General features: G+C 38.4%; 1 pseudogene; it reads left to right on the top strand.

Moving 5' to 3' along the window:
• Window positions 1–1,335: 1,335 nt before the first annotated feature.
• On the top strand, window positions 1,336–10,998 carry LOC128611219 (cullin-2-like; annotated as a pseudogene).
• Window positions 10,999–17,584: the final 6,586 nt, after the last annotated feature.

Raw genomic sequence — 17,584 nt, 5'->3', positions numbered from 1 at the left:
GATGGCATTGGCCAGGTGATGACTGGTGCCTGGTTTCCTCCAGATATGACACTTGCCATTCAGGCCAAAGAGTTCTATCTTTGTTCAATCTTTGGTCTGAGAGTCCTTCAGGTGCCTTTTGGCAAACTCCAGGTGGGCTGTCATGTGCCTTTTACTGAGGAGTGGCTTCCATCTGGCCACTCTATCATTCAGGCCTGATTGATGGAGTTCTGCAGCAATGGTTGTTCTTCTGGAAGGTTCTCCTCTCTCCACAGAGACACACTGGAGCTCTGTCAGAGTGACCATCGGGTTTTTGGTCACCTCCTTGACTAAGGTCCTTCTCCCCCGATCGCTCAGTTTGGTCGGGTGGCCAGCTCTAGGAAGAGTCCTGCTGGTTCCAGACTTCTTCCATTTACGGATGATGGAGGCCACTGTGCTCATTGGGACCTTCAATGCTGCAGAAATGTTTCTGTACCCTTCCCCAGATCTGTGCCTCGATACAATCCTGTCTCAGAGGTCTACAGACAATTCCTTGGACTTCATGACTTGGTTTGTGCTCTGACATGCATACTGTGGGACCTTATATAGACAGGTGTGTGCCATTCCAAATCATGTTCAATCAACTGAATTTACCACAGGTGGACCCCAATCAAGTTGGAGAAACATCTCAAGGATGATCAGTGGAAACAGGATGCACCTGAGCTCAATTTTGAGTCTCATGGCAAAGGCTATGAATACTTATGTACATGTGCTTTATTTGTTTTTTATTTTTAATAAATTTGCAAAGATTTCAAACAAACTTATTTCATGTTGTTATTATGGGGTATTGTGTGTAGAATTGTGAATGAAACATAGATCATTCAATTTTCATATGTTATATATATATATATATATATATATATATATATATATATATATATATATATATATATATATATATATATATGACAATTGAATGATCTATGTTTCATTCAATTTTCATATATAATTAATATTTTATATATCAATTTTCAGTCTGTTTGTAGGTATCTCCCTTTTCTGCTAATAATTCTATACTGTACTAATGCCGTTGCTCTTCATTCTCTGTAAGTACTGATCAAGTCAGAGTTCTGCGTGCAGCGTTTATCATTATATTCATTATCTATGTCTCCTCAAACTAGCCATGTTATGAAACTCTGTCGCCCACCATGTCTGAAGTCAAACCGTAACGATTCAGTGTCTGTGTAAATACCTGACCTTTATCCTTGATTTGTAACCTGCTGTTACTCTGAGCAGTCTGACATGCAGGAGCCCAAACCCCTGTCTCACTGACTAACATGGAGAATTGATGTGGCTTGTGCTGACTCGTTTTCAGACATGGCGAATATGTACACACTGTTGCCGGCGGTCGCCAGTGGCTTACCTCACATGATCCAAGTGCTGCAGGTGCACATTCGTGATGAGAGGCTCCGAGCCACCAGTGACCTCTCTAACACAGTGCTCAACGGGGATCAGCACTTCATGAGTACGCTTGCCAAGGTACACATCCTCCTTTCGCGAAGATTTTTATTAAACATACACAAAGAGAGATCAGAAGTATTTATGAAAGATTTTATGAAAGACCTTGTACAGGGCCATAGTACAGCATTAGTTGTAAACTAGCATGTTCAGGATTGCACGTAATATGAATTCATATCCACGAAATCAAACGCGATAAACTTGTGAGGCTGAGTCAAATGAAATACTTATTTATTTGTTCATTTAGTTTTGCAACGTTTATTGCGAATACATGTCACAACAGTGTATAAATTTTTTCAACATAATTTCCATTCATTCAGTGGAAATGCTCCAGCGCATAACAAGTGTCCTTAAACTTCTAGGCCACTTTTAAGGATATCATTTGACTCGCTCTCGTGTGTATATATAGAATAAAAGAGTATTCCCGGGTATCATTGTTGTGGGTTTTTTCCCATACAATTTATACAGGTCATCATTTTAAACCAGTAGGTGGCATGGAAAGTAGGATTTAGTCAATTGTATGGTTGTCTATAATAATAATAATAATAATAATAATAATAATAATAATAATAATAGTAAGTAGCAGACCATCTTAGTATTAGAATATTAAATTAATTAACATCAGTATGTTATGTATTCATTATATTATGAATTATTATGTTCTTCACATGAAGAACATGCTGGCTCAAATTTAGCCTATTACCCAAAAACACTTAAAATTCAACATAGAAGCCAATACTCACATCTACCTCTGAGCCCAGTTGGAGATAGAAAAAATACACCAGCCATGAGTGAGAAGAAGCAAGGGTCCAGCTTTATTGTTCCGTTCCACCACACGAGATCCACACCGATGAGAATTCTCAGAGGTGATCCCAATACCCTGAGCTTAAGCTCCAGTATTTATATTGTATTTACACACTAAATAACCCATATGTTTCAAGAAGACTATGATCTCACTACCAATAGGGTTAAAAAAGAGCTCATTTACCTTACTCTTATGTTCCAGAAAAGGGCTATTTCACTTACACATAGAATTGAAACCAGGGGTTTTAATTTACACATAAAATCAGAACCCAGGCATTTCTAATAACCCTTAAAATAAAAACCCAGAGTTTTTAGTTACTCAGAGAATCAGAAACCAGAGTTTTGAATTACACAGAGAATCAGAAACCAGAGTTTTGAATTACCCAGAGAATCGAAACCAGAGAATTTGAATAACCCGTAAAATAGAAAGTGGACAAGACTAAACAATCTAGAGTGACCTTGGTCTTATTGTTATCTCGCGGGGGGGCAGCTTGACTCAGCCACCCTTATAACTGGCTCCTCATGGTTCTTTCTTAAAATTAAGGCCTTCCTTGCGAGACAAGAACCTTCACCATTTGAGTCATGAGTAAGTTTACATTTTCCTGTATTTCTAGTTTATAATTTATTTTCATATTTGCTCTATATTTCTTATTTTATATATATATTTATACTACTTGAAAAGCGGTTTACTGTACTTCCAACTTCTTAGTATCATTACAGTTCTACTGTCCTGCATATCCTACTATTCTGTTTTTTTTATAGAGAGTTTCTCTATTACTATAAGATATTATAATATCTTATTACTCCTTTTTCATTATTCTTATAAAGTTATTCATGTGTGTGTATGAGAAAGAGAGAGAGTGTGTGTATGTTGTGTCTACTTGCCCGCCCTTGACTGTACGAGCGTGTGTGTGTGTGTGTGTATGTGTGTGTGTGTGTATATTAGCGCTCCTCAGCTCAGCTCGTATACCTCTTTTTGACTTTTTTTGACTACTACTGCTCTTAAAGATCTTTATAGTGTAATTCCAATTTGTCAATGTCCGCCTAATCCCGCTTCTATGTGTCTAGGTGCCCGTCGTCAATCCTTCCTCTCCCCTTTGCTGGATGCTAGGTCTCCCTTATGTTTATTTTATGACATTTTTTATCCACAACAAACATTAACAGAGTGTCGGCAGCTCTGTAAAATGTCTTAAATTGTCTGAAATGACATTAAATCAAAGTATTAAATTGTCTTTAATTTCCTTTCATTCACATAGTCTAAGAGTTTTAGATGGTTAGTTGTTGGTCATGCATGAGTCCAGCAGTAACCTCCCTAAAGAACTTCAAATAATGTTTTAGCATATTATATAACTGCATATTTGGTCTTAAATGATATTTGAAGTGTTTTTTTTTTTTTTAATAACATGAACTTTACTGGTGTCTAGAGATTTCGAAAGTACTAAAGAGAACGCTTCATAACCCTATTTAAATGATAAACTTATTTATTATTTATATCTTTACTTTTTTCAGGCTTCGATGTCAGTAGTACACTACAGAGAGCCCAAATCCATTTGTAATTTTTTTCATTTTATTTTATTATCTTCCTTGTATTATCTATTAGAATAATGCTGCGTATGATCTGTTAAAACAGACACTTTCTCTGCACAGTGACACTAATCACAATGTGGATTTCATATGCCTGTTCTCTTGTGCTGTGCATTACAGCTTGCTAAGTACTGTGACAATCTGCTGAAGAAATCAGCAAAGGGGATGACCGAGAACAAGGTGGAGGATAAACTTACCAGCGTCATCACTGTCGTTAAGTACACAGATGACAAAGATGTCTTTCAAAAGGTAATCTCAGCAGGAAAGAGTTAAGTTGTTTAAGATTTTTTGTGTTTATGATGACATCGAAGGTCACATGACAGTGCTAACGTGGCGGATGTAGTATGTCCGGGATTGAAGTCATAATACACACGTTGAATAGCACGTACTTTTTGAATGGCAATTACGTACTGTCGTTGTATGCAATTTCGGACGCGGCCGTAATAAACCAGGAGGCACTGCAACCGTAAAAGCAATCCGTCTGCCGCATGATGACGCAGACGAAAGGTTCCGCTGATGTTCATCTAAAGGTAGAATGTGGGCTAAATATCGATATCATGGATTTATTTTAATCGCGATAAATATCGAGATTGTTTTATCTCCCAGCCCTGTTCTTGTGTGTTTGGAGATAACATTGTCTATTGGTGTAAATCAGGGATTCTCAAACCCCTTTAACTGTTTAAAACAGTCACCCTCGGTTTCTTTGTATTTGGTATGTCCCTTTTTGCTTTACTGGCAAGTTTGTGCAAAACCTTACATCCATTTTAGATCAAATCTGTCAGAGCAGACATGTGAAGAAAATCTGACCTTTTGTACAAACGTGGTCAATATCACACATTTGCTTACATTTAAATAGGGACCTAGAAATAGGGCAGAATCGTGCATGTTAAATTGTTTCTATATTGAACATTTTACTTTTTTTTACACCTTTTAAAATTCAAAAACCTGTTTATTTCCGATTTTAAAATGGGGGGATCCCAGATTTTAAGTGTGGTCTCAGTCTATCGGACCCCGCTGTATATAGTGTTAGAATATAAGTTAGAAAGCAGTTGCTTCTCTTTCGCACTGTTTGCGTCTCTTTTTTCTCCCTTAGTTTTATGCCAGAAAGTTTGCCAAAAGGTTAATACATGGCTTTTCATTATCCTTGGACTCTGAGGAAGCCTTGATTAACAAACTAAAGGTAAGACCAAAGTGTGCCTCTTTTTAACCTATAATTCTGAACTCAAGTGACACTAAAATAAAGTCGACACAATAAAGTGACTCAACTGTGATGAACACTTCCCCCTCACCCTCTCTTTACACAGAAGCTCTGTCATTACGCCCAAGCAGTTTGCAGAAATGCAGGACTTTATCAAATGAAAGTGTGCAAACTATGCTCTTGTTTGTTTCCTTTTTTCTTGTTTCCTTCTCTGTTCTGTGGTTTGCAGCAAGCATGTGGCTATGAGTTTATGAGCAAACTGCACAGAATGTACACCGACATGAGGATCAGTGCTGACCTCAACAAGAAGTTCAACAACTTCATTATAACCCAGGAGACCGTAGTGGATCTGGGCATCAGGTTTCAGATATCCGTGTTACAGGTGAGACAGTGAGAGACCGAACACACACACAAATATGTAGAGTTGGTGGAACGTAAACACCGGGCATGATATGTGAGCACTTTAAATCTGTTCATGGAGCGTAAAGAACCGATGATTTCACATTCAATTTCCCCAAACATGTCTTAACCAGCAAATTTCACTCAAGCGTCACTGTTGTGGGAAACATGAGAGGATTGTGTGAAGTAAGATGTGTGTGCGCGTGTGTATTTCAGGCGGGTGCATGGCCTCTCACCCAGGTTCCTTCATCCAAGTTTGCCATCCCTCAGGAACTCGAGAAGAGTATACAAATGGTGAGTTACCATGTCCCAGAGACATAGTCGTCTTGACATCAGAAGGAAGGCAATATAAATTACGTTGTAGATATAAATGCTGCAAAACAAATGTTCTCGTGCACCAGGTGTCGTCATAAAAGACGTTGCAGTTGGTTGGGAAGATTTCAAGCAACAAGTAGATTCAGGGTGAAGGTGAAGAAGTTCTCAGGGACAACATGATTAAACAACACTTGATAGGAAAAACCTACAGAGCCTTAAACATCCTTAAAGACCTTAAGCATCCCTGTTGGTACAGTTAATATGCAGGTGTAACGTTGCTGGAACCACAACTAATCGTCCCCAGACATGATTTCACAATACGCTCTCAGACTGATGATAAGGAAGGTACAAGATTAGAGAAAAGCCAGGAGTCACTCAAAAAGAGTTGCAGGACAACCAGACGGCAGCAGGAACAATAGTCACACAGAGAATAGAGGTCGACTGATTAGGGGATCAGTACCTGCCGATAACCGATTAATCAACCGATAGTTTTTAAAATTGATACTGAATGCAACAATAACAATCAGGGTAAAATACTACAGAACGTTATTATAAAAATAAACAGTACTTACTGTACAATGAAAATGCACTGTTCTTTTTTAAATGAAATAAATCTATAAATAGTAATATATATATTAACTATTAATAAATATTAATGTAAATAAAGGATATACATCCAAACAGAGAGCCAAAGTGAACTAAAAAACAAAATAAAAATAAAAAACACTTCAAATAACACAACCACTTTGTCAGTGATAGTTGTTATTTGGCCTCTAGAGGCTGCTCTCGTACTATATGACAACAGTGGACCCTTCTAAACCGCTCCCGCAGTGGACGCAATTGGGAAAAACTATTGATACCGATTATTCGAAACCCAATCAATTGGTCTACCTCAACCAGAGAGCAGTAAGCAACGAACTGCATAGCAGTCGTCTTAACTCCAGTGTTTCTGTTCATATTTAGAAGTACAAAGTCAAAAGACATTGTGTGTACATTTTAAGTGGATATACATGTATCTACTGGAAGTATATTAAATAACAAAAACAAGTGTCAGAATACTTATTTCCCCTCACTTCATGGGTTCAGGAAGTGTAAGCCCTGGGGCTTATTTGAAAATGATTCAACAATAGATTACAATTTGAATAGTATTAAAGCTACAGCTTTTATTCAGATGGTTAAGGGAGAGATATCTCACAAGTGCATGTTAATGCTTTATGCACCAGAGCACATTTTTTATATTTGAAATAAAGGTTTTCTCATTTCTGTCACTTCCCAAGTTTATATTCCATTAAATTTAATTAATTATTTTTTATTATTATTTTGAGTTTGTAAGAATGAAGACTCCTGGTGAAATGCAGTGATGTCATACTGTAGACAAATCACCTGGGGCCTTATACCTGATTCGCAATTTACTTTACTAACAACTGAAGGTATGAATGTGAAAATGTGCTCCGCGAGTCTAAAACTGGAGCAAATCTACAACTGGCTTGAAAACGTGACTGATTACCCCAAATACAACTCGTGCATTCATTCAGTCATTAATATTAGTGAAGACTGGCCTGGTTTATAAACACAGGAAATGAAAACTGTTCATTTTATTGTAATTAATTAAGACAAACCAAATATGATGAACAACTGTATTTTCTATGATTAAAACTGAGTGATTAATAAATTATAATTCACCCGTATCAAAATACACTACTCAAAAGTTTGTGGACACTCGACTGAAATGTTTCTCATGATGATAGAAGCCTTTTGATCTGAAGATGCATGATTAAATGTTTGAAATCGGTGTTGTATACAAAAATATAATTGTGCCGACATGTTCATTTCTTTCATTAGAAAACTAACATTTTATTTACAAAAAAATATATTTTTAAAGAGACGACTCTGAGAGAAATATTCAGAAAAGCAGCCAGTAAGTGTCCATCATAGGTGTAAACTCCTTTAATACTGTTTAAAAAGCATCTCAGGGAAATTCCTCAAGAAATCAGTTAAGAAAATGGCACGAATACATTTCTGGAAATTCTAGAAATTTCTGGAAATTCTAAATGTCTACTTTGAAGATGCTAAAATTATAAATTATTTTGATTTATTTAGGATTTTTTATCACAACATAATTCCCATAGTTCCACTTATTCCATAGTGTTACTCCAGAGTTTTGATGACTTTATTATTATTCTAAAATGTGGGGAAAAATAAAGAATGAGTGTTTCTAAACTTTTGACCAATAGTTTATATCACCAAATGTAATGACAAGATGTAAAACTAGCTTAGATGTTACATATACCACCCCACATATGCTATTTTTTAAACCTGTTTCTTACCGTGAAAATAGCCATGGTAGCTGGCATGGTATTAAATTCTAAACAAACAAATAAACAAAAACAATATACAAGAGAATTAATTAAGATCTGTTGTGCACTTCTGTGTGTGTCTATATGTATATAACGACACTGTGCACTTGTGTGGCATTTCACTTAGGAGGGAATGAATGATTTAGGAATTATTGCGTGTGGTTTTATCATTACTGGAGTTTAACTGACAATAACCAAATGACTAAAACTTTCAATTCAATTCCCACATGATCCTGGTCAGATCATGTGCCCACCAGCTTGTCCACATCTTTACCAGAATTTTCAATCTCTCCCTGGCCCAAGCAGTCATCCCGGCCTGCCTAAAATCAGCCATAATCATCCCAGTGCCAAAGAAGTCGCCCACCACTAGCCTGAATGATTATCGTCCTGTGGCCCTCACTCCAGTTATCATGAAGTGCTTTGAGAGATTGGTTCTTCAGCACATCAAGGACTACCTCCCCCCAGATTTCGATCCTTTTCAATTTGCTTATCGTGCAAACAGATCCACAGAGGATGCTATCGCTGTAGCTGTCCACTACGTGTTAAGACATCTAGAGCAGCAACAGAGCTACGTCCGGATGCTTTTTGTGGATTACAGTTCGGCTTTTAATACAATAATTCCAGACATTCTCGTCACCAAATTGGTCACCCTTGGCCTCCCCCGCCTCACGTGTGCCTGGATAAAGGACTTTCTCACCAACCGGTCCCAGACAGTGAGACTCGGACCCCACCTCTCCTCCACTCGCACGTTGAGCACAGGTTCTCCACAGGGCTGTGTGTTGAGCCCCCTCCTGTACTGTCTCTACACATACGACTGTAGACCAGTCTACAACAATAATCTTATCATCAAGTTTGCTGACGACACCACAGTGGTCGGACTTATCTCAAAAGGAGAGGAGGCAGCCTACAGAGAGGAAGTCCTAAACTTGGCAGCCTGGTGTTCAAAGAACAATCTGACTCTAAACACCAAGAAAACCAAGGAACTTATTGTAGACTTCAGAAAACACAACACTGAGCTGGCCCCCCTCTTCATTAATGGTGAGTGTGTGGAGAAGGTCCACACCGTCCGGTTTCTTGGCGTCCTTATCTCTGCAAACATCTCCTGGACAGACAACATCACAGCGGTTATCAAGAAGGCTCAAACGCGGCTACACTTCCTGAGGGTTCTCAGGAAGTACAATCTGAACTCCAATCTGCTGCTGATCTTCTACCGTTCGTCCGTTGAGAGCCTGCTGACATACTGTATCACGGTGTGGTACGGTAGCTGCACCGCAGCAGACAGGGAGAGGCTTCAGAGAGTAGTAAGAGCAGCACAGAAGATCATTGGCTGCCCTCTCCCCTCCCTGATGGATATTTACACCTCCCGTTGCCTCAGCAGAGGAAAAACCATCATTAAGGACAGTTCTCACCCTGGCTTTGATCTGTTCAATCTGTTGCCCTCAAGGAGACGTTACAGGTGCATCAAAACAAGGACTAGTAGATTTAAGAATAGTTTCTTCCCGAAAGCTATTACCATTATAAACAAATACATGTACTGAGTTCACAGCATATGTATATAGTGTCTCAAAACTGTGCATTTCATAGTACCTCCCCCATCCACCCCAATATCTTGTATATCTTGTATATCTTGTTTATTTATCTTGTTTATTTATCTGTTTATTCTTCTTGTTTATTGAATGTACATGTTTGCACGGAACAAAAAGGAGTGGCTCTTAATTTCATTGTACATATGTATAGTAACAATAAAAGGCATTTATTCATTCATGATGCCGACCCCAAACACACCTCCAAGATGACCACTGCCTTGCTAAAAAAGCTGAGGGTGAAGGTGATGGACTGGCCAAGCATGTCTCCACACCTAAACCCTATTGAGCATCTGTGGGGCATTCTCAAATGGAATGTGGAGGAGCACAAGGTCTCCAACATCCACCAGCTCCGTGATGTCGTCATGGAGGAGTGGAAGAGGACTCCAGTGACAACCTGTGAAGCTCTGGTGAACTCCATGCCCAAGAGGGTTAAGGCAGTGCTGGAAAATAATGGTGGCCACACAAAATATCGACACTTTGGGCATAATTTGGACATTTTCACTTAGGGGTGTACTCACTTTTGTTGCCAACAGTTTAGACATTAATGGCTGTGTGTTGAGTTATTTTGAAGGGACAGCAAATTTACACTGTTACACAAGCTGTACACTCACTACTTTACATTGTAGCAAAGTGTCATTTCTTCAGTGTTGTCACATGAAAAGATATAATCAAATATTTAGAAAAATGTGAGGGGTGTATTCACTTTTGTGAGATACTGTATGTGGGAGTTTTGTTGTCGTTTGAGCATGTTTGCCAAGCAAGGCAAGATTGTCATCTCTGTGGAACGTCATTTCTCTGGAACCGCTTTTTTTTTTTGGTTGACTCACTGTCTAAAAATTAAAACAGAAAATTAGCAGCAGTGGATAAATAAAGCGATAGTATTGTACAGAACTGCTCACCACTCTTTTATAACGCTGTGTGTGCTTATATTGGAAAAGCCATCACTGACCAGTCTGATAAGTAGTCAGATATCATTCTGATAATCCTGCCATCATTTCACACTCTCTATCTCTCTCTATCCATCTACCTATCTTTCAGGTGAGGTGAAGATGAACTACCTGCCCAAAATCCTACATCGCCATTGTTACCACCTACCAGATGGCGGTGCTGCTGGCCTTCAACAACAGCAAGATGGTGAGCTACAAAGAGCTGCAGGAGCGCCCGCAGTTGAACGAGAAGGAGCTGCAGAAAACCATCAAGTCCCTGCTGCACATCAAGATGATCAACCATGATTCACAGAAAGTAAGACCACAGTGAGGCATCTTAAACTCCTGATCCAAATGCAGCAGAAACACTCTTCTAGCCTCGTTAGTTGTGGTGTCCGTGTAAACAAGACACCAGGGAACTTTTTCAGCTGGTAGAGATGTTCAGACGTAGTTCATATTGAGCAAAGTTACAAAGACAAACAATTAATGTCACTTTAGTGGTTAACTATCGCTGTAGGATTGTGGTGCATTGAGTTCACATCATGCATACATAAGACTGCTTTATGCTTTCAGAAGCGAGTCACGTTAAACAGCAGCGATCAGAGTTTATTTGCAGAAATTTCAAACTAGGCCCAACATCTGTCATTAAGTATGGATGGGGGCAGTTGTGGCTCAGGTGGTAGAACGGGTTGTCCACTAATCATAGGGTTGGTGTTTTGATTCCTGGCCCACATGACTCCACGTGCCGAAGTGTCCTTGGGCAAGACACTGAACCTCAAGTTACTCCCGATGGCAAGTTAGCGCCTTGCATGGCAGCTCTGCTACCATTGGTGTGTAAGTGTGTGGGTGAATGGGTGAATGAGACACAGTGTAAAGTGCTTTGGATAAAAAGCGCTATATAAGTGTACCATTTACCATTTATCTGTCAAACATACATCAGGCAACACATTCAGCTTCCATGTAGTAAAACAGAGCTGCTCTCAAATCCACATGACAAACCAACAAACCAGATAAAGACACATCGCTGTTTTTATAGACATTTTATATATGGACCTTTTTAAATGGTCTTAAGAACATTTTGGATGTTTTTACACTGCCAGTCAACTACTTTGTGACTTCTTAGTTGCTTACTATTTATTTGTTTATTTTAAACATTTTGTGTTTCATTGCAGTTTTTCCAATAGTTATTTTTATATGATACACTATATGGCCAGAAGTACTGTATGTGGACACCCGAAAATCACAGCCTTGATGAACATCACTTTCCACAACCATGGGCATTAAAATGGATTTGTTCCCACTTTGCTCCTATAACAGCCTCTGCTCTGCTGGGAAGGCTTTGCACTAGATTTCCACCTGACCTGGGTTGAGGTCAGGACTCTATGCAGGACACATGAGTTCTTCTACAACCCCAATTCCAAAAAAGTTCGACAGTATGGAAAATGCTAATAAAAAACAAAGAGGAGTGATTTGTAAATGTACTTTGACTTGTATTTAAACAAAAAAACAGTATAAAGACAAGGTATTTCATGTTTTACCTTGTCAACTGCATAGGTTTTTTTTTTTTTTTAAACATTTATTTTGAAATTTATGCATGCAACATGTTCCAAAAAAGTTAGGACAAAGGCAATTTAGGACTAATAGAGATGTGTCAAGTTGAAATAAGAAGGTGATGTGAAACAGGTGAGGCAATTGTTTAATCTTAGTTATATAAGGAGCCTCCAAAAAAGGCCTAGTCTTTCAAGAGCACAGATGGGTCGAGGCTCGCCAATCTGCCAACAGATGCGTCAGTGAATAATCCAACATTTTGAGAACAACATTCCCCAAAGACAAATCGGTAGGATTTTGGACATTTCACCTTCTACAGTGCACGATATAATTAAAAGATTCAAGGAATCCGGTCAAATCTCGGTGTGTAAAGGGCAAGGCCGAAAACCACTTCTGAATGCACATGATCTCCGTTCCCTCAGATGTCACCGTCTTAAAAACCTTCACGAGTCTGTAATGATCTTGACATGGGCTCGGGAATACTTTGGTAAACCTTTGTCACTCGACACCATTCGACGCTGCATCCACAGATACAAGTTAAAGCTTTACTATGCAAAGCAGTAGCCATACCTCAACAATGTCCAGAAGCCGACTTCCCTGGGCTCTGTCTCATCTGAGATGGACAGTAGCATAGTGTAATTGTGTTTTGTGGTCTGACGAGTCGACATTTCAAATAGTTTTTGAGAAAACAGCCAAAAAGGAAAAGGACCATCCAAGATGTTATCAGCGTCAGGTCCAAAAGCCATCGTCTGTCATGGTATTGGGGTGTGTCAGTGCCTATGGCATGGGTAACTTGCACATCTGTTAATGCAGAAAGACATGTACACATTTGGAACAACATATGCTGCCATCCAGAGCAGGACAACACCAAACCACATTCTGCCTGGATTACAAGCGCATGGTTGCGTAAGCAGAGAGTGCGGGTGTGAGCATGGCCTGCTGAAGTCCTGACCTGTCTCCCATTGAGAATGTGTGGCACATTATGGAGCGCAAAATAAGGCAACGAAGTCCCCATACAGTTGCACAGCTGAAGAAATTAACAATGGATGAATGGGGGAAAATTCCACTCGCTAAACTTAACCAACTGGTGTCTTCAGTGTCCAAACGCTTAATAAGTGTTATTAAAAGAAAAGTTGATGTTACACAGTGGTAAACAGTCAACTGTCGAACTTTTTGGGAGTGTGTTGCAGTCATCAGATTTGCAATGAGTGAATATTTTCAACAGTACATTCAATTCACAAGTCAAGTCAAACATCAAATTATGTGTTTTTAATATAGTACAGGGTGAAATGAATGTTTAAATTACTCTTTTTGTTGTTGTTTTATTGCATCTTCCATACTGTTCCAACTTTTTTGGAATTGTGGTTGTACACCAACCTTGGCAAGCCAACATTAGGAATTACAGCCAGCACTACTGTCAGAGCTGCTCTTACAGAAAATTAACCAACACATTCTGGCCAATCAGAATCAAGAATTCGACAGCACTGTGGTAAACACCTATCAGCCATAACATTAAATTCACCTGCATAACATTGGGTAGGTCCCCCAGATCCAAGGGTTGTACTTGGTCTGCGGCAATGTTTAGGTAGGTGGTACGTGTCAAAGTAACATTCTCACACATGAATGACAGGACCCAAGGTTTCCCAGCAGAACATTGACCAGAGCATCACACTGCACACCAGGAACATCCCACAAGACCTGCCGTTTTGGAGATGCTCTGATCCAGTCGTCTAGCCATCACAATTTGGCCCTTGTCAAAGTAACTCATCTTTATGCTTGCCTGTTTGTTGTAAGTTTCATGTGACCGGTGAATTTTGTAACCTGAAAAGTATAACAGCCTATCATGTTCCAGTATGCAAATCTTCATTTGCATATTCCTAGAATCTTGATCAATTGGAGTTAAACAAATATTTCTCTACCTTTTCTCTGTTGTTTGATGATGATTGCTGTTGTAAAAAAAAAAAAAAGTCATGTTTATTTTAAACCCTCAACATTTCTTTTATTTTCTTCCTTCAAGGTGATCAACCAGTCCAAAGATCGGTTCAACCCCAACATCAGAATGATAAAGAAGTGCATCGACGTGCTTATTGAAAATCAGTACATAGAGCAAGGCAAGACCTCTACAGACGAGTACAGCTATATGGCATAAAAGAAAGAAAAAATACTTGGCAAATAAAAAATAAAAAATGAAAGTCATAAAAGTAACAAAATAAAAAATAACTAAATCCTTCTGGAACAAATCCAATTAACATCTGGAATATTTAATATATTTAAATCTGGTTATTTGCTTTAATACAAAGTCTTGGCAGCTGCAGGCTATTTTTAAACTAGCCCAAACAAACGCCGCCTGCAGAATTTGTTTTTCCATCCATGACAATGTTCCAAAATTATCCCAGTTTGGCAGAAAACCTGCGACCTTGGCAACCCTGATTTAGTGACTCTAGGTTTCTGTAGCAAATCCTCTGTCATGGCTTATCCACTCACATGCATTTATGTAACTTTAGCTGAAGGCAGCTCATTGAGATTTATGATTTGAGGATTTCGTAGATTAAAAAAATAATAATTTATCCTCTATGGTCTGATTAGTGTAATGATAAGTTGGCTCGTTTATTTAAAAACAATGGTTAACGATGATTGCACAGAGTAATGTGTTTATTCTCTATTTCGAGGTCTAAATCGATGCATCACCTACCAGTCGTCTTAATTAATCACAGTAATCACCAGTGATTAAGAGTTAAAAGTTAACTGTTGTCGCCATTCTGTTAGTTGCCTTGTGAAGCAAGGAATTTGTTCTAGCTGGATCTTCACAAATATTAGTTGAATATACACTGTTGTGGATAAAAATGACATGAAATAGACATGAGGGAGACCTAGTATGAGTAATATGTAATTTTATTGAAAATTCACTGGACTGGTGGGTGCGTAATCTTGAGGAGAGCGGTAGGGGGAAGAAAATGGGGTGTAGAGAAGAAGAAATGATGACGGGCACCTAGACACACAGAAGCGGTATTAGGGCGATATTGACGAATTGGATTCACACTTTAAGATCTTTTAAGAGTAACACACTATGGTTTATTAGTCAAAAAGTCAAAAAGAAGTATAAGCGCTGAGGAGTGCAAACACACACACACACTCTCGTACAGTCAAGGGCGGGCATGTAGACATAACACACACACACACACTCTCTCTGTCTCTCTCTCTCACACACACATAACATTATAACTTTATAAGGATAATAAAAAGGAGTATTAAGATATTATAAGGGTAATATCTTATAATAATAAAATATATACTCTTTATAAAAAACTCTTTATAAAATAAAGAGTAGTAGGATAGTAGAAGGGTAATATAATGATATTATGAAGTAGGAAGTACAGTAAACCATTTTGCAAGCAGTATAACTATATATAAAATAGAGATATAGAGCAAATATGAAAATAAATTATAAACCAGAAATACAGAAAAATGTAACTTACTCATAATTCAGATGGTGAAGATTCTTGTCTCACATGGAAGGCCTTAATTTTAAGAGAAAACCATGAGGAGCCATTTATAAGGGTAGCTGAGTCAAGATTTCCATGTATCTCAGGAATCTCAGATTATGCCTTTCAGATCTTCCGTCATGCGTTCCAGCCTGTTCTACAATTACTTCTATTAACTTTTAGAAAGTGTGGTTTACTGTAGAGTGTTTAGGCCTGGGGGGGTCTAAAATGAACACACACTGACACATGCATGCTCATAGAGACATCAGAGTTTATTCATGCAAAGCAGAAGTATTTATACACATTGATAACAGCAGTGCATGGACAGTTTCTACTGGTGCAGGGGCCAGACAGATAGACAAAATAAAACATACAGCACACTATGAAAATAAGTCTTTTAAAGAGACAGAAAATACATGTACCATGTAGACAGAAAATACATGTAGGTATTTGATAGCACAGACACACACAAACAGAAACTATGACCCAGTATTCCCCGTATCCAAGGTGTCTTAATAGCAGTACATGATATAAGAGAATCTCCATCCATCTTCTACTGCTTACTCCTTTTCAGGGTCAAGGGGGAACCTGGAGCCTATCCCAGGGAGCATCAGGCACAAGGCGGGGTACACCCTGGACAGGGTGCCAGTCCATCGCAGTAAGAGAATTTCCTTTCACACTTAATGTAAAACTTCATGCTTGTTATGTTCTCATGATTTTTTTTTTTTTTCAGATCGGACCTGAACAGTGCAGTCAGTATTGCTATTTAAATGCTCTTATCACTGTGTCTTATCACTGTGACTCTATATATGCTTCATAGGAGCACTGTAACTGTTCAAACCTTAAGAATAAATAAAGCATAGAGGTCACTACCACCATCATCTTTGCTAATTAGTATAAGTAGCAAGTCAATGAGTGCACATACCTTGTTTTTGACATAGAGTGTTAACTGTGGCTGCTGCCGGTTAGTGAGTGAGGTTGACTGTAGAGAAATTTCTGTAGTTCTGTAGTTCTCAAAACTGTCAGTTTTTTCATGTATTGAACCTAAATGTGTGCTTTTATTCATTTACTAGTAGTGGCTCATGTAAATCATGGCCACGGGGAATTTTTTGACCAGTGGGTAAAACATAAGAGTTTGACTTGAGTTCCATTATATACAGGTGTTTGTGTTGCATGAGAGTTAAATTAAAATTAAATGAAACAAAGTAAAATGACAAACAAATGTTTTTTATTTTCCTTACAGTTGCCTAAAAATGTTATTTTAATAGTCATGGACCTAATATAGCTGTAAATACCTCATGGAGTGGGGCGCGTGGTTTAATTTCTGGAAAGCAAGTGCCAACCACCCCTTCACTTCTTGATTAGAGACGAGGCGATACCTGCGTGGTTATTTCCATGAAATGATTAACAAAAAGGGATATGTTCCTAAGAATGAGATTGTACAAATAGATTACTTGTAGATTAAGTACATCATTGTACTTGTAGATTAACTACATCACTGCTATGGTACCGGCACATGCTGGGATAGAAGAAAATGTGGAAGCTGATCAAATGGCTAAGAAGGCACTAAAACACACCAGCACAGATATAACCACATCACTAAGTAAAGCAGAAATGAAAGGAATAATTAGAGGGGCTATGATTAAGAAATGGCAAGAGATGTGGGACGAGGAGGTAAAAGGTCATTATCTGTACAACATTCAAAAACAAGTTGGAAATGGGAGGAAAAACTTTGGAAGTAGGAAGGAGGACAAAATATTATCTAGATTCCGTATTGGTCACACAGCTCTTAATCAGTCACTATTTATTATTGGCAAACATGAGTCAGGTAATTGCAATAAATGTGGAATACCAGAGACTGTGGAACTTATATTATTAAATTGTGTAGCATATGAAAGAGAACAAATTC

Source organism: Ictalurus furcatus, chromosome 8 (assembly GCF_023375685.1).
Source record: "Ictalurus furcatus strain D&B chromosome 8, Billie_1.0, whole genome shotgun sequence".
NCBI classification, from domain to species: Eukaryota; Metazoa; Chordata; class Actinopteri; order Siluriformes; family Ictaluridae; genus Ictalurus; species Ictalurus furcatus.
Note: the sequence above shows the minus strand (reverse complement) of the source record. Positions and strands in the feature narration are given on the sequence as shown.